This window comes from Nyctibius grandis, chromosome 5 (assembly GCF_013368605.1).
Source record: "Nyctibius grandis isolate bNycGra1 chromosome 5, bNycGra1.pri, whole genome shotgun sequence".
NCBI lineage: Eukaryota > Metazoa > Chordata > Aves > Nyctibiiformes > Nyctibiidae > Nyctibius > Nyctibius grandis.
Window position 1 is genome coordinate 33014854 of NC_090662.1, and position 18557 is coordinate 33033410.

Below are 18557 nucleotides of genomic sequence, written 5' to 3' on the forward strand. Positions count from 1 at the left end.
AATTCTTTCTGAAGAGTCACTTTTTTGGCTTTACATTGTGACTTTGCATTACAGGTATTTGTACTACTTTTTAATTTCCTCTTTTTTGTATCGCTTACTTTTGACTCCCTGAATGTTATATTCTCCAATGTGAGTCAGTCTGTGAGATACTCAGAACAGAGAGTGTATGTTCACACATCTACTAAAGCTTCATACACCTTGGGCACTCTAGGAATTAAGAAAACACATTCTCTAAAATGATGAAACATGACATTAATATAGAAAATGTCAGTCACTAGTTATATTTTGTCAGATATATACTATTTGCTGTGGCAGAGTTCAATACTTAATAATACATTGTTCTTGTCAGTACTGTTTAAAGTGCACATGATTCATACTAAACCTTTATCTTAGCTGATAGTGAAAGTAGGCACTTAGCATTTTCCTAAACCAAGTTTCAGTTCAGAAGTTTAATACACTTCCATATTTACAGCAACAGAAAAGAATATTCTGCCTTCTCCAGATATTTATTTATCTCAGTTGTATAGACGAGGTTTATGCTGCCATTGCTGCAGTTTTACAAGATCTACTGAAACATTATTTAACAATGCACAGTGTGATAATGCTGGATTTGCATATATTGGAAAATGTTTCCTATTTAAATTCAGTTTAGAATTAAAAAGTATGTTTCCTGCCAGAATTAAAACATGAGAGGCAATGTTGCTTGATATAAATGTTAAGAAGCTTTGCAAAAATTCTGTTATTTGGAGATATCTACCAGTAATATTTTAGTAAAACATCAAATGTTAAATTTCCAACTTTTTGCTTTTTGTTTGTGTTCTAAAATTTTAAAAGGAAAGATCTTATAATAGTATTTTAAATTTTATTACAATATTGTTAATTTACATATATTTTAGCTATAAATATTAGAATAAGTAAGTTCTGATAGAAAAGACATTTTATCTAGGACTGTGTGTATGCTTTCTGAGATTGTTTTGAGACTTGTCTAAACTCAATTAAGTTTGCAGATGCTTGCAGATAACCAGTTTTGTCCAGATTTGCTTGCACCTTTGTGTAAGATGAGGTTTCCAAGGAGAAGTATACCTTACAATCATTTTCTCCATTCTGTTTAGCAAGCTTCCAAACATTTGTCCTCCTACACAAATAAAAAGACTCAATAGCATGCATTGGAAAAAGTGGCTATAGGAGATACAGTCTTGTAAAAATTATCTACCTTTAGGAATAATTTTTGGTCATGTTTTTCAAATCTTAACATTTTCTTATATTTGCAAATACACATCAATGTTAATTTATGCAGCATTGGTACGGCATCACCTCAAGTATTGTGTGCAGTTATGGGCTCCACAAAAGCCACAAGAAGGATATAAAAATATTATAATGTGTCCAAAGGAGGGCAACAAAGATGTTGAAAGGACTAGAGGATATGACTTATGAGGAGCAGTTGAGGATACTTGGTTTTTTCAGCTTAGAGAAGAGGAGACTGAATGGTGACCTCATTGCTGTCTACAACTTCCTCATGATGGGGAGTAGAGGGAGGTGCTGATCTTCTCTCTCTGGTATTCCATGATAGGATATGAGGGAATGGCTTAAAGCTGCATCAGGTGAAGTTCAGGTTGAGTATTAGGAAAAAGTTCGTCACTAGGAGGGTGTCAAGCACTGGAACACTCTCCCAAAGAAGAAAGTCGTCATGGCAACCAAGCCTGCTGGTGTTCAAGAAGTGTTTGGACAATGCTCTTAGATATGTGGTTTGACTTTGAGGTTGCCCTGTACAGAGTCAGGAGTTGGTCTGGAATGAGTCCAAAGAAGGACAAGGAAGCTGGTAAAGGGTCTAGTGCACAAGTCTTATGAGGAGCGGCTGAGGGAACTGAGGTTTAGTCTGGAGGAAAGGAGGCTGAGGGGAGACCTTATTGCTGTCTACAACTGCCTCAAAGGAGGTTGTAGCAAGGCGGGTGTCAGTTTCTTCTCCCAGGTAACAAGCAATAGGACAAGAGTAAACAGCCTCAAGTCACAGCAGGGGAGGTTTAGATTGGATATCAGGAAAAATTTCTTTCAAGCGTTGGAACAAGTTGCCCAGGGAAGTGGTTGAGTCACCATCCCTGGAGGTATTTAAAAGATGTGTAGATGTGGTTCTTAGGGACATGGTCTAGTGGTGAACTTGGCAGTGTTAGGTTAACGGTTGGACTTGATGATCTTAAAGGTCCTTTTCAACCAAAATGATCCTATGATCCTCATGGGTTCCCTTCCAACTGAGAATGTTCTATGATTCTATAGTTACTTTTGGCATGGAGTGAGATTTTCTACACTGATCTAGTCTGAGTGCTACCCCTGCTACCATATAACAATTACAAAGGTAAGGAAGGTGTGATATCTTACACTGTGAGTTTGAAAGTGTTTTGAATACTTATAGTGAGATATTGATATTTAAAAAAAAATCAAGTCCTTCAATAAGGTAAGCCTGTATGAAACTTTTGCTGTTAAGAACTTGAGCATTTAGTTTAGTTAGTCATCTAGCATAATGCACATTACTGCTACAAGTGAATATGTGTTGAGATTCAAATACAGGTATATATGTCTGTATTTTTCAGGGAATTAGATTGCTGTGATGTATTTTTATGACTGACACATCAAGCCAGTTTTAAACTTTGAAACAAAACTTTACCGAACTCATTCATTACCAGCACACTTCAAGCTAATTGTTCATTTTTACACATTATTAATCATCAGCACTAAATATGCAATACTGTTAGTATTTGTATTTATACTTACACTTGCTTAGTGGTCTTGTCTTTCTTCTCCATCTTTCCTCCTTGTGCTTGATGTTTTTTATGCTATTTTGGGGCTACACCTGGCTGGTGGCCAGTCACCAGCAGTGTTCCTCACAGTTTGATTTTGTGGCCTGTTCTGTTCAATATATTTATCAACTATCTGGATGCAGGAGTTGAATGCACCATTAGCAAGTTTGCTGATGATACCAAACTGGGAGGTGCTATTGACTCTCTTGAGGGACAAGATGCCTTGCAGAGGGATGTAGATAGATTGAAGCATTGGGCTATGATTAATGGGATGAAATTTAACAAGTTGAAATGCCGGATTCTGCACCTAGGATGGAGTAATACCAGGCACAACTATAAATTGGGAGAGGAGCGGCTAGAGAGCAGCTCCGCAGGAAGACACCTGGGGGTGCTGGTTTACAGCAGGCTCAATGTGAGTCAGCAGTGGGCCCTGGCAGCCAAGAGGGAAAACAACATCCTGGGGTGCATCAAAGACAGCATAACCAGCCGGTCAGAAGAGGTTATTATCCTGCTGTATTCAGCGTTGGTGCGGCCTCACCTTCAGTACTGTGTGCAGTTCTGGGCCCCAAAATTTAAGAAGGATGTGAAGGTCCTTTAATGCATCCAGAGGAGGGCAACAAAGCTGGTGAAAGGGCTGGAAGGAATGTCCTATGAGGAGCGGCTCAGGACTTTGTGCTTCTCTAGTTTGGAGAAAAGGAGGCCAAGGGGTGACCTCATTGCTCTCCACAGCTTCCGGAGGAGGGGAAGGTGCTGATCACTTCTGCCTGTTATCCAGTGTCAGGACAGGTGGGAATGGTTCAAAGTTGCACCAGGGGAGTTTTAGACTGGACATTAGGAAGCATTTCTTTACCAAGAGTGTGTTCAAACATTGGAACAGACTTCCTAGAGAGGTGGTCATTGCCCCAAGCCTGCCAGTGTTTAACAGGCATTTGGACAATGCCCTTAACAACATGCTTTGACTTTTGGTCAGCCCTGAATTGGTCATGCAGTTGGACTAAATGATCGTTGTAGGTCACTTCCAACTGAAACAGTCCTATTCTATTCTATTTACAATCTTGATTTTAATTCAAGTGATATTGCACAACATTCTATTAGTCCAAGTAAATATTAACACTCGTGTTAATCATTTTTTGTCTTCCTGCATGAAATATTTGTCCTGCTCCCAAAAGGGAGATTCCATCATGTTGTCTTAGTTTTGATTTTGCTGTTCAACTTCCTTGTGTATTCAGCACAATGCCCATTTGCAGTCCTTTGCTCATATTTTCTTCTGTCTAGCATCGCTTGGGTATCTCCTATGTCCACTGTTTGCCCCTTTGGTATTCACATTGCTCACATACTTTGAAATGCATGCACATTGTGTCTGGCTATGCAATCACAGAGTCAGAAAAAATTATACTGTTGCTGGTTACACTGTTTTAGTTGGATTACTTTTGGGGTCAAGGCAAAGGATATTAATTATATCCTGAATTGTTTTTTATAATTTGTAATTTATAGGTGTCACAGGCTTCTGCTTTGGTTACATTATGTTACTTTGGCTGTTTAGAGGTTGAGCACTAAATTCAACTAGTCGTTCAGGATCCCCTTTTCACCTATGACACCTCTCGGAGGTGATTCATCCCATCAAAAAACGGATTTTAGATGGATAGGTGAATCATCCTCCAGAACTGCCATGAACAATACAGGACACTCAGTGACTAATATAGGTTAGACAGCTCCTGTCAGATGAGAGGAATCCGGTCTCTGTGGCACTGTCAGTCTTTCCACTGGCAAGCTGTTTACACCTGCAGCCAGTTTTCTAGCAGTTCTTATGCTAAGTAGGGAAGATCCCTCCCTGGTAATTGCTGCAAAGGTGGATATTTATATACACACAAAATTGCAAAATTGAATTGATATTGTTGCATTTCAGGTAAACTCAACATAATCTGCTAACAGAAACAAATTCTAGATTCCTTTCTATATTACTGCTTTCCTGGTTATTCTCAGGAAGTATTTATTTCTGTTTTTCAGAGGAAATGTGATGCACTTTTAAGGCTGGATTCACATTGTCTTGTATTTGGCCCAGTTTCCTAGATTATGCAGGACTCTGAACTATGTTTGCCCTTGCAAAACTTAACTGAAGTGTTTGCAGTCTCAGTCATGGTTAACCTTTTCTATAATTGCAATTGTCAAAGGTCAGGAGCAAATATCTTATCCTGAGTCTGGTTAAACCACTGCTGTGGTTTAACAAACATTACAAAATAATAACTGAAGCCTACATCATGTGGAATGAATACTCTTGATCTCCACTTGTCTGTGTTTTTTTCCCCTTGTCAAGTCAGAGCTCCTCATCTTTCAGTGCAAAACTCTGCGTACCATCTCTGCTCTTGCTGCATGCTGCACACTGCATGCTGCTGAGCTTTAGCTATCTCTGCTTTTTGCAGTTGTGCAGCTCTGGTGTTTGATTTTGTTCCTTCCTCTGTACTGCTATGCCTTCTTTTCTGCCTTGGGATGTCCTTTCACTCTGGCAAAATCTTTGCCTTGTCTGTTCAGACTCCTGATCAAATTATGGTATTTTATGCTGTCTTACAAAAACAGCATCTGGTTTTTGAACGAGGAAAAAATGAAATAGAAAACAAAAAATTAATATGATGACATCTTTAATAAATTCTACATATCTTCTATACTTTATAAAAATAATAACTAATATTAGGCATGAATTTTAATACCAATGTGTAGTTTGGATCACAAAACTTTGGTTCAAGGCCTCTACTACCTTTATCTTGGGAATTCTTTATAATCAATAAAGCACAAAGTACTTTGATTTTAATCATGACTCTTCAGACTTTTAGATGTGCTGTGACCTGAGGTTGGAGCTGGAATTTGGGACGTCCCAGTACTTCTGGTCTCCTTATCATCCAATGTGGGAATTTTCTTGAGGTACATACACCCATGGCCATAAGAATGGGTTTTTACATATCTTAGACTTGCCTTGAAATAGTAGGTTGGAAAGTACCCAGATCTCCCAGCTGAGATATACACTCAAAATTATCGTTCAGTCCCTTGAGTTCACCCCTGTCATTTGGCACAGCATCGATAGTAGTGTGAGGACACAGAAGCATCTTCTTCTTGACTAACTAAGATTTAATAGTAACAATTTGTCAGTTTTTACTATTAGCACCACAGCAGCCAAAATTCGGAGACATGCATGAATCCTACTCTAACTGTGCTTAGGGTTTCTCAGTAATTTTTAAGTGCTCTCCATTTCTCCACTGTATGCAGATGCTTTTTTTTCAGCCTGTGTCTGCCAGTTGCGGCTGACAGCTTCCCCTTTTCTCTTTGAAGGGCAGACCTTTTAAAAGGTCTTTAAAATGTCCTTTGATCTCAAGTTTGATAATTTTCCGTATTCTCAGCAGTCAGCTGAGGGGCTTCTCCTTGGTTAAAATCTTAGCTGTTATTTTAGAGGAATGTTCTAATCTGGGACATGATTTATTTTTGCTGAATAATTACTGTAATTATTTATTAAGGAATTATTATAAAAGTACATAAGTGATATACAAATGAACAATTACAGATGATGTTATTACAAATGAAGGATTGTAAATGTAAATAGAATGGCAGTCAGTGTTTGTATAAGGCAGAGGTCCTCAGTTCTCCACAAGAATTTCACCTAAGTTCCCAGCAGCAGAAGCCAGACGACCATCCTGCAGAAGCCTCTCCTGGCTCCATTAGCATCCTCCCCTACTGAGACATGCTGCCATCCAGTAATGCAGTTTGTCTGTGATTTTTCAGACAGCTTTCAAGTCATGTTTTCAAGACAATCTGAAAGAGTTTTAGTATGATGCTGTCCTCATGCTTTACAAACATCTTACAGCTAGCTCTTTCACTTTATCCACCTACTTTTAAGTCTGTCAGATTGAGCAAAGTACGTTTCTGTCATTGCTGTACTACGTGCTGTAAAAATATAAAGAAAATCATTGTCCTCTTCAAGAAACTTTCTGTTTAATTGATCATAAAATAAATATGCTTCTGTATCATATATTGGGAAAAATTTATCCAAATCTCCATAAATGGCTATCCAGAATCACAGAAAACTTAATGTCATTGGTGCATTCCTCTGAAGAGTGTTCAAATACTGTACATGCTGTGGTCACAAAAAATGATCCTTATTCTTTAGAAATAAGCACATTCATATGTATTACACATTAAAAATGTACTAACTTGTAGCCATCTGTTCTTTAGCTTCTGTTCCCCACAGCGAACTTTTTTCCAAATATTTCTGTGCCAGTCTGTTTCCTGCTGGGAAACCTTTTATCCTGATTACAATTCTTTGAAAATTGCTTAAAGAAGCTGACCTCTCTGTTTGGAAGGAGAAATGCTGTGATAGTCCCATTAGTCCTTGTAAGAAATATGAACAACCTATTAGCAACAGTTATTTAAGAGGAAATGGGACTTTCATATCTTCTATATAATGTGTTTTGAAAAGTTTATGTTTGAGAGAGGAAGATGAATAGACAGTCAGCAGATTAATTGTATGAGTAGCTTTTTTAGAAATAGCCAATCTCCAAAGAACAGAAAAATATCAGCTGCAAGATAATCTTAAAAAAGCAGTGAGTATATACTGAGTAGAATGCTTTTAAAAATAATTTGAAGGGGATTTCTATTAATTTAGGAGCAGAATTTTACAACCCTTTCTGGTGTAGGGACTGACAGTAATTTTTTACACTTTCCCTTACTGGTTTCTGAAGTGTAGCTGGGGATGAAGGCGTATGGGTTGGAAGATTGCATGTTTGTTGAATAGCCATCTGTTATAGTATCCCTTGGGGATAATACATCAAAAGGAGATTTCAAAATGGAAATGCTATGTGACCATTGCAGTGATATCTTAGTTCACAGAAAGACTGAAATCGTGACATGAGGAAGTGTGAATTGCTCCTCCTCTTCTCTGAGGTTAGTTTTGTAGCCCAACACTCATAGATTAAATGTCAACACTGTAAGCTATCATCCTTCTTTTCAAAGTAGCCAAAATTTCCAAAATGTGTGTATCCCAAAATCCCAAGCAGTCTCCTTTGCCAGGTCCCAAAATGCACTCTGCTCAGCTCCAAAGCCATCAGCTTCTCTTCCATTTCTCTTACAGTGCCCTACTGTGTCTTTGATATGAAAACCTTGGCACCCTGGAAAATGAGCTAAAGTAAAATTAATTTAATAAAATAAATAATGTACATAGTACAGAACTGATTGCATTAGCCAGTTTCATATTTAATTCATAAAACTTTCCATGTTTTAATTTACTTGCTGCTGCTGAATTTACATTCTTCTTCACCACAGGTTTGCTGGAGAAAAAACCTTTTCGGTGATAGAAAAAAAAATAGTAGGAAAAGTTAAAGGATTAAATGTGGAAGTGAGTTAAATGGTGTCACTGTGTGGAAAACAGATGAAATGCTGCTGTCTACTAGCAAAATGTAATGCTCTAGCAAGATTTTTGCAGTTTTATGACAGATAAAATGAAGATAGGCCTTGCCCAACCCCATATTATTTTTATTATTATTATTGTTATTGCTCTTATGATTATAGCATCACAGGTATAATAAGCCCTTCACAGACAGACATAGCAAGGCCATGATTTGGTCCAGGTTTATGACAGGTGCTCCACAATTAATTATAGTGGTAGGCAGTGGACTTGTAGGCAAGGATGCAAAGGTGCATCTGTGTGGATTGCGGTGCAGACCTGGACTTCATCAGCTCATAGGGGAAACCAGAATTAGGCCTGGGCCAGGAGCCACACTGACTTTCTGTTCAGAATTTTGGCAGCTCATTGCGGCGCCTGTTTTTCTGAACTTATTTTTTTAGATTATATCGATAAAAAGAAACCCTTTGAGATATCTTTTTCTAGTTGTCTTAAAGGACTCACAATGACTTGGAACAATATGTTTACTGGTTTCCATCTGTGATTAAAGTTATGTTTAAATGAGGTGGCATATGTAGGTCTTATGCTGGCTTTTATATTTCTGTGTTTGCCAGTTCCCTGAGTGCACTTGCTGGCCCAGAGCACCCTCACCAGGAACCTCCACCCACAGTGCTGCCTTTCTTGGCTTCCAGCTCTCCTGCCTGTTGGAAGCAGCCAGCCTCTCTGTTCCCTCAAGGAGCTGTCTTTCTTACCTTTCTTAAAGAAACATTTTTTTCCTACCTGCCTTAAAAAATAACATGCAGCTTACAGAAACAGCAAATATTGGTAGAAGGATTTTCAGAGAAAGTTTCAATGTGACTCAGCCCTCCTGATTTAGAATTCCTAATTTCTGCCTGCTAATCTGGTTAAGACATCTTAAGCTCAGTGTCCTGCTTTGGCCAGGAGTTTTAGCTTGCAGGACAAACATCATGATGTTCAGTTACAGTTTTGTTCCCCCACCTGCCTCAGTTAAAGCTGCCTTCCCATAAGCACTGCACAGAACCTCAGCTACAAGGCTACACAACGAAATGGCTCACAGAAAGTTTTTCCTTTGTTTAAAAAACATAGTACAAAATTGTAAATTAACAAATATGCAGTGCAATATATTCTCTTCTGTTGATCTCTGCCAGTTTACTGTAATAGAAATTTTGTGTGTCTTTCAATTCTTTTGTGTTTGTTTTGTTTTATTTTGTGTACATCTAGGCGAACAGTTCATGTAGTGGTTCTTCTCTTGGTTGTCCATAGTAGCACTAGAGAGGTAGACTGGGCAGAGGATGGCGGGGAGCAAAGGGAGGGAAGCAAGAGTGTGGAAAAGGAAAAAGACTATAAGCAACCTGTGATAGTCTCCTAGTGACCACCTCTGTGAGCTGAGTACAGTTTAACCTGACCCTCTTCTTTTACTGGATGCCTTTGCTTTTGTCTCCTACTTGCCTCCATTCCTCATGTTATAACTCTACTGTGAGAGAGGCAAGAACTGCGTGTCTTTTTTAGCAAAAGCCATCTAACTGGCAGTCTTCACTCCCTGCCCTTGGGGGCTTCCTGTATCCTTTCTGTCATATACAGCCATCGCTGTCCCGTGGCCTGTGAACCTGAACTCAGATTTCCCAGTTGGTGAGATATCATGCTGTTTCTCACCATCTGGCAAGCCAGCACTTTCATCCAAAAAGGTTTGGATTAGTAGTGTAAAAGAGCTAATAATGTTCAGTGAGTGTTTCATGACATGCTATTATACCCACACAAACAAGAAATTAATTGTGGAAATGTTTTCTCCAGCAAGTCCCTATTCAAATGATTCAAAGATACGGGACAATGTGCATAGAGTGGTTTGAAAAGCATTGAAAAGACTATTTAGCACATACAGCATAACTGATTTCTCCATGTGTCCTGAATTATAGTCCTTCTGAGATTATAGATGGGCAAGTACTCATAATATCTTGCGTATGGTTCATTTACAGAGGATTTCACAGCAAGTGCTTTAACATAGTCCTGTAGCGGTACAGTTTCAGTTTTGGCTGTGAGGTTTCATAGTGAGTTTCGAAGGCAAAACTGTTCATTTACTGTTTTTGTAAATACTCTACACAAATGCTTGTTTGCTCTAGAAATTTTTATTTTACTTTATTTTCAAACCAAACTACACAAGAATAATGTGTTCTTTTAGAAAATGCCACAGATAAAATTACATACTGTGAAATAGAATTTATATTTGTGAGTCAAAGTTTATTACTTCTCTGAGCTGAAGTTACTGTTGTGTTACCATTTATAGTATTTTGTTTCTGATAAGTTCCTTTTTTTTCTTCCCAACCAATATGTAGTTCTCTTTAAAAAGTTGAAAAGTAGGTATTTATTTCTGCTTTGAATTTGTGATATCAAAGCAGCACAGAAATGCAGCGCTGTTTGAAAGCTCAGTGACACCCTAGGCCACTGCCTGCATGGAGACAGGACCAAGTATACTCAGACCTCTTTGAATGCCTATCTAACCTGATATGTGAAGGAGATCTAACAATTTCCTTGTCTTTTCAAGTACTTCACTATTTTTAGAGTTAGCTTTTCTTCACAAACCAAGATCCTCTTTGTTGCAGTCATCTCATTTCTTCTAGTCCTGCCTCTAGTGGAGATAGAGGATAGTTCATCATTGCCGTTTTGTGTGTGGTTTTACTTACTAAAAGGCAGTTGCTATATTTCCCTCAGATTTCTTTTTTCTAAATTAAACAAACACAATTCCTTCAAGACTTTCTCATAAGTTCTTAATAAATTATCATTTGTCGTCTTCTACTCTATACTTCCTTCCCAGCTGATGTGCTTCTTTCTTAGTATCACGTGTAGCTGTGCACGCTTCTCCAGGGGAAGCCTGAGTGCTGCATAGAGAAAAATTACTGGCTTCTATGTCACACACAATTCCATTTTTAAAACAGACAAGAATGAGATTTGCTGTTTAGCAAGTGTTACGGTGTTAACTTGTCATTGACTGCCACCCTCAGACCCTTTCCTGGGGATTTTAATGATTTTCTTTTTCATAGTCAACTTTAATGTACATGAGCCATGTACATTAAAGACTTGTCTATCATTTAAGTTCAGATTATGCAGGAAAGGTTTCTAATGAATATGGAGGAAATATTTGTAATGCAGATGGAAATACAGGGTTTTCCCATTTTACCTGATATTTTCATGTGGTACATCTGAAATATGAATGAGAGGGCTGCACTCCAATTATATTCAAAATTTATTGTATACATTTGTTTATTCTAAATTAGCAAAGCACAAGAAAAACTGAAATGTTCCATACATTTTGTATTTAATTTTAAACACAGTTTTACTGTTTATTTAAGATAAACCTGATAACCTAGTGTTAAACCTTGTGCTTCTCAAACTTGTTTCCACAGTCAGAGCACTTTCCTGTGCAGTTATTACTCACCTGTTTTCAAATGTCTGTGGGGGAAGCTAGTGCACCCTGTGTTTGTTTTAAGTATGGTGTGAAAGATTTGTATAGAAGTAGTAAACAATATTATTTAATTAAGATTGTTGAAATAAACAGATAACAGCTGTGACCGACTGACATTTAAGCCAAGCTTTCTACTCTTCTTCTTTTGGCATCTAAGCAATACTCACTCAGTGATTCCACATCGAAGGGTGTGGAAGGGTCCTTTGCATTGGGCTCTTGATGGGGGAGAAAACAGGGCTAGCAGGACTCTGGCCATGACTGCCTGAGACCATTCCCTATTCTGCATGAGATGAAGTGCCTGAGGAGCTACTTCAAAGTACGGTACTAATTCTAAATGACTTTTCAGTGTTCAGTAGCAAAGTAAATATCTGATTAGTGCAGGAAGAACTATAACAGAATGGGGACCCATGAGCACATAACTGTATTTTTTGTAGTCTGACCCTCAGACAACATCTTCACAGAATCACAGAATCAGAGAATGTTAGGGATTGGAAGGGACCTCGAAAGATCATCTAGTCCAATCCCCCTGCCGGAGCAGGATTGCCTAGACCATATCACACAGGAACGCGTCCAGGCGGGTTTTGAATGTCTCCAGAGAAGGAGACTCCACAACCTCTCTGGGCAGCCTGTTCCAGTGTTCGGTCACCCTCACCGTAAAGAAGTTTTTCCTCATATTTATGTGGAACCTCCTGTGTTCCAGCTTGCACCCATTGCCCCTTGTCCTGTCAAGGGATGTCACTGAGAAGAGCCTGGCTCCATCCTCTTGACACTTGCCCTTTACATATTTATAAACATTAATGAGGTAACCCCTCAGTCTCCTCTTCTCCAAGCAAAAGAGACCCAGCTCCCTCAGCCTCTCCTCATAAGGGAGATGTTCCACTCCCTTAATCATCTTCGTGGCTCTGCGCTGGACTCTCTCTAGCAGTTCCCTGTCCTTCTTGAACTGAGGGGCCCAGAACTGGACACAATACTCCAGATGCGGCCTCACCAGGGCAGAGTAGAGGGGGAGGAGAACCTCTCTTGACCTGCTGACCACACCCCTTCTAATACACCCCAGGATGCCATTGGCCTTCTTGGCCACAAGGGCACACTGCTGGCTCATGGTCATCCTGCTGTCCACTAGGACCCCCAGGTCCCTTTCCCCTACGCTGCTCTCCAACAGGTCTGTCCCCAACTTGTACTCATACATGGGGTTGTTCTTGCCCAGATGCAGGACTCTACACTTGCCCTTGTTATATTTCATTAAATTTCTCCCCGCCCAACTCTCCAGCCTGTCCAGGTCTCTCTGAAAGGCTGCGCAGCCTTCCATTGTGTCAGCCACTCCTCCCAGTTTTGTGTCATCAGCGAACTTGCTGACAGTGCACTCTATTCCCTCATCCAAGTCATTAATGAATATATTGAATAGTACTGGTCCCAGTACCAACCCTTGAGGGACTCCGCTAGACACAGGCCTCCAACTGGACTCAGTCCCATTGACCACCACTCTCTGGCTTCTTTCCTTCAGCCAGTTCACAATCCACCTCACTACCCGATCATCCAGACCACACTTCCTCAGTTTAGCTGCGAGGATGCTGTGGGAGACCGTGTCAAACGCTTTACTGAAATCGAGATAGACTACATCCACAGCTTTACCACCATCTATCCACCTGGTTACGTCCTCATAAAAGGCTATCAAGTTGGTTAAGCATGACTTCCCATTGGTGAAGCCATGCTGAGTGCCCCTAATGATCCCCCTATCCTTGATGTGTCTAGAGACAGCACCAAGAACAAGTTGTTCCATCACCTTTCCGGGGATGGAGGTGAGGCTGACCAGTCTATAGTTACCTGGGTCGTCCTTCTTGCCCTTTTTGAAGACTGGAGTGACATTCGCTTTTCTCCAGTCCTCAGGCACCTCTCCTGTTGCCCACGACTTAGCAAAGATGATGGAGAGTGGCCTAGCAATGACTTCCGCCAGCTCCCTCAGCACCCGCGGGTGCATCCCATCAGGACCCATGGATTTATGGACGTCCAGATTGTTTAATTGGTCCCTGAGCCAGCCCTCATCTACCAAGACAGATTCCTCCTCTATCCTGACTTCTTCTGGGGCCTCAGGGGTCCGGGGCTCCTCAGGACAGCCTCCAACAGTATAGACAGAGGCAAAGAAGGCATTCAGTAACTCCGCCTTCTTTTAATGCTCTGTCTCCAGGGCCCCCACCTCATTCATCAGTGGGCCTACATTGCCTCTCGTGTTGGCTTTACCTGCAATGTATTTGAAGAAGCCCTTTCTGTTGTCCTTGACCTCTCTTGCAAGGTTTAATTCCAAGGAGGCCTCAGCTTTCCTAGTTGCCTCCCTACATCCTCTGACAACAGACTTATATTCCTCCCAAGTGGCCAGCCCCTCCTTCCATGATCTGTACACCCTCTTCTTCCACTTGAGTTTGCCCAGCAGTTCCCTGTTTAACCATGCAGGTCTCCTGGTACCCTTTCTTGACTTCCTACCTGCTGGGATGCTCTGATCTTGAGCTCGGAAGAAGCAGTCCTTGAATGCTAACCAACTATCTTGGGCCCCCTTACCTTCTAGTACCCTGTCCCATGGGATTTCCCCTAGCAATTGCTTGAAAAGGCCAAAGTTGGCCCTCCTGAAGTCCAGGGTTGTGATTCTGCTAGCTATTCTGTTCCTGCCACATGAGATCCTGAACTCTACCATCTCATGGTCACTACAACCAAGGCTGCCCTCAACCTTCACCGCTTCAACCAGACCCTCCTTGTTAGTGAGGATAAGATCCTCTCCTAGTTAGCTCATCCACCATTTGCATCAGAAAGTTATCATCAATGCACTGGAGGAACCTCCTGGACTGAGGATGGCTGGCTGAGTAGGCCTCCCAGCAAATATCAGGGTAGTTGAAATCCCCCATGACAACCAGGCCCTGTAAGTGCGAGACTGCTCTCAGCTGCCTGTAGAAGGCCTCATCACCGTCCTCATCCTGATCCAGTGGCCTGTAATAGACACCCACAACAGTATCACCCCTGCCAGCCTGCCCCTTAATTCGCACCCACAAACTCTCAACTCGCTCCTGATCCGCCCCTGGACAGAACTCAATACATTCTAGCTGCTCACTCACATAAAGAGCAACTCCACCACCTCTCCTTAGTGGCCTGTCTTTCCTGAACAGGACATAGCCATCCATGACCACATTCCAGTCATGCGAGGCATCCCACCAAGTCTCTGTGATTGCCACTAAATCATAGCCCCCCGACCGAACACGGATTTCCAACTCCTCCTGTTTGTTCCCCTGTTTATTCCTGTTTATTTATAATATGTTAATCATATTATCTTATGATTAAGAGCTCTAATAGAAGAGATAGTTAGCACTGTACTCTGTGAACAGTGCAACAGTGGCAAGGTATTCCACACAAATAGCAGATATTAATATTACTTTATATTTATACTTTATATTTAGTATAGTATTTTACTTTAGACTTTATATTTAGAATGATAACAGTGGAATTTACAATCAGCTTGAATAAAGTCTAATGGGAGAAAGTACTGCTTCTACTTCTAAATAACAGTGAAACAAAATGAGGATCTTAAGGTCTTACTGATTTCTAAAGCCAACTGAGGTATGAGATGCATACTTTTTATTCCACTGTAGGACCTACAGTTTTCAACAGAGGACTACACCAGAGTAGAAAGAAGGCAGCAACGTGCACTGAAGCTGGGGAATATGTCTTGTCATAGCATATTCCCTGCCAGCCTCAAATGCCATAAACCCTCTTCTGTCATACAGTTTGACATAATTGGGGCATATTGCTTCACATGCCGATGTGCAGATGTGTCCATCACGGGCCCCTATATGCAAGACATCTTATTCCGAGAGTCTGATAACTTAACAAAAGGAGGAAAGTATATAACATGGGAGAGAAGAAACTAAGTCTTGGAATTTACTAGGTTTGTTGGTGTGCTTCCAAAGGGAGCAACAGGTTGCCCAGGGAGGTTGTGGAGTCTCCATTCCTGAGATATCCAAAAAACGTCTGAACACAGTCCCGGGCAACTGGTTCTAGGTGACCCCCGCTTGAGCAGGGGGGCTGGACCAGGTGACCTCCAGAGGTGCCTTCCAACCTCAGCCATTCTGTGATCTTCAAAGGCAAAATCTTTGGACCATCAATGGCTGGCAGAGATGCAATATTTACCATAGCTACTTTAGAATACCCTGCCTCAATAGCAATCCTGAATACTGCAAGAATGTTGCTGTTTTATTATAAGCTTATTATTGTTTCAGCTTCAAAGATAGGCCAAGAGTTTAGTACAGATTCTGTTGTTAGGTGAACTATTTTGCTTTGCTCTACTTTCCAAGTTATAACCAGCAAGGCCTCAATTTCATCATAGCTCTCACTGCCATGAGAAAATATGTATATAGTATTGCTAGCATAATGTGATTTAAAAAAAAAAGAAGAAAAAAACCCCAACAAGACTGCTGATGGCTTTTCTCTAGTGTATTCTGAAATTTTCCTTTGTAAACTCTTTGACACAGTAGTGTCTAAATTATGGGAGGTTGCCAAAATACTATTACTCAAATCAAATAGAGATGTACCCTCAAGGTATATCCTCTGTACCTTGAGTGTCTCACAGATTGACAGTACAAGAAAAATAAAAGATTTTTTTTTCCTTGAGAAACAAAAGATAAAGTCTGTGCTTACTTGAGCACTAACCTTTATGAACTGCTGAATGCTAACCCTCAGTTTTCTCTAGATATTATATTATGGGCATTGCCTTATAAGAGGGCATTTGATATAAGTCTGTGTGTAACCATGTAGAGCAGGATAGAGAGGCATAGATGGGAAAGTATAGGAAATATCAAGTGATTTTGGACAAGCCTCGCCGCGGTGCCGAGCCCCACAGATCCTCAGGAGGACGCCCCCTGCATCCCTGCGCGCAGGAGCCACCTCGTCCTTAAGAAGCAGCGCCTCCTCTCCCACCGCAGAAGGACCGAAAGATGAAGTGTCTATCTGTCCTGCCCCAACAGTGTATTTTGCTGATGACATGTCTCCTAATGGCCTTGGAAGCTGTACCTATAGACATAGATAAGACAAAAGTCAAAGCAGAAGGCCACGTAGAAGGAGAGAAGGTAGAAAATCCAGATACAGGACTTTATTATGATGAATATCTCAGGCAAGTAATAGATGTCTTGGAAACAGATAAACATTACAGAGAGAATTTTCCTAGGAGGATGGCTGCTCCAGTTACCAATGAGCAGGACTCCAGTCACGGTAGATGGGCCTCAGGTCCCTATTTCCCAAATATGAATAGGGGAAATGAAGGTCCAATCCCCGTGAGCTGCACGAATCCAATCTTTAATTAGAGGGGCCCTGCCTCCAGCCAGGAGGAGGAGAGGGATAACCGGATTTATTGGACTGTGTGGATTCGATGGCCTGGCACATTAGAACCACAAAAGTATCGAGCCCTGGTAGACACTGGTGCACAGTGCACCCTCATGCCATCGAATCATAAAGGGACAGAATCTGTCAGTATTTCGGGAATAACAGGGGGATCTCAAGAGTTATCTGTATTGGAGGCCGAAGTGAGCCTAACTGAAAATGAATGGAAAAAGCACCCCATTGTGACTGGTCCAGATGCTCCATGCATCCTTGGCATAGACTACCTTAAGAAAGGGTATTTTAAGGACCCAAAAGGATATAGATGGGCCTTTGGTGTAGCAGCTGTAGAGACTGAGGACATTAAACAGCTGTCTACCTTGCCCGGCTAGCTCAGTCGGTAGAGCATGAGACTCTTAATCTCAGGGTCGTGGGTTTGTGCCCCACGTTGGGCGCCAATAAATCTGTCACGGTTTAAAGCTGGGCCGGCTATTAAACCTGCGGCAGATGCTCTCTGTTATCCCCCCCGCTCCCCCCAAAGGGAAAGGGAAAGGGAAAAGGGAGAGAGACTTCTGGGTTGGAAAGTTAAAACAGTTTTAATAAACTATAATAATGAAAAAGAGTATAATAACAATAATAGAAATAATCAAATATATACAAATATATATACAAAACCAAGATTGAGCTCCCCTGAAGTCAGCCACGTCACCACTGGCACTGCAGGGCAGGCTCCGGGAAGGCCCAGGCTGGGCCTAGCGACGGTCGAGAGCTGGATTCAGGGATGCACGGATTGGGATCGGGGGCAGCAGGAAAACAGACGGAGTCCTCCTTGGACACCGGCCATAGCAGAAAGAGAGCGAGACCCTCGTGATCCCCCCGCTTTATACTGAGAATGATGTGTATGGGATGGAATACCCTCGTTGGTCAATTTTGGGTCACCTGCCCTGTCCTCTCCCCCCTTCAGCTGCGACCCCCCTTCGGCTCTTCACTCGTAAGCAGTGAGGAATTCAGCAGTGACCTTGGTTTCTCTCAAGAACAAGTACAGCAAGAGCCTTTCTGCACAACATCCCTACCGGTGCCTCAGTGATAACTACAAACTTCGAGTGTTATCAGTCCTGGAAGCAGACACTGTCTGCAAAAACATGCAGTTAGTTTCAGAAAGTGCAGTTACTTAGAGGAGACTTAGCTGAAAGTAAAAATCTGTCATGGTTTAAAGCTGGGCCAGCTATTAACCAGGTGGCAGATGCTCTCTGTTAACCCTCTCCCCCCGCTAAGGGAAAGGGAAAAGGGAGAGAGACTTATGGGTTGGAAAGTTAAAACAGTTTTAATAAACTATAATAATGAAAAAGAGTATAATAACAATAATAATAGAAATAACCAAATATATACAAATATGTACAAAACCAAGATCAAAAGCTTGGAAATCCTCCTCAGGCAAAGTTGCTCCCCCCAGTACAGGCAGAGGGGAAAATGCAGTACCTCCCCCCAGCACAGGCAGAGGGGAAAATGCAATAGCTCCCCCCAGCACGGGCAGAGGGCAAAATGCAATAGC

At 41.3% G+C, this 18557-nt stretch overlaps 1 protein-coding gene and 1 non-coding gene across 5 annotated transcripts in view; both read left to right on the top strand.

Annotated features, from left to right (window-relative positions):
- Positions 1–18557, top strand: part of IMMP2L (inner mitochondrial membrane peptidase subunit 2) — a 525164-nt gene that overhangs the window by 424949 nt on the left and 81658 nt on the right. The window lies entirely within an intron of this gene.
- TRNAK-CUU (transfer RNA lysine (anticodon CUU)) lies at positions 17388–17460 on the top strand. Its single transcript has one exon. It is a non-coding gene; the product is annotated as a tRNA-Lys (tRNA).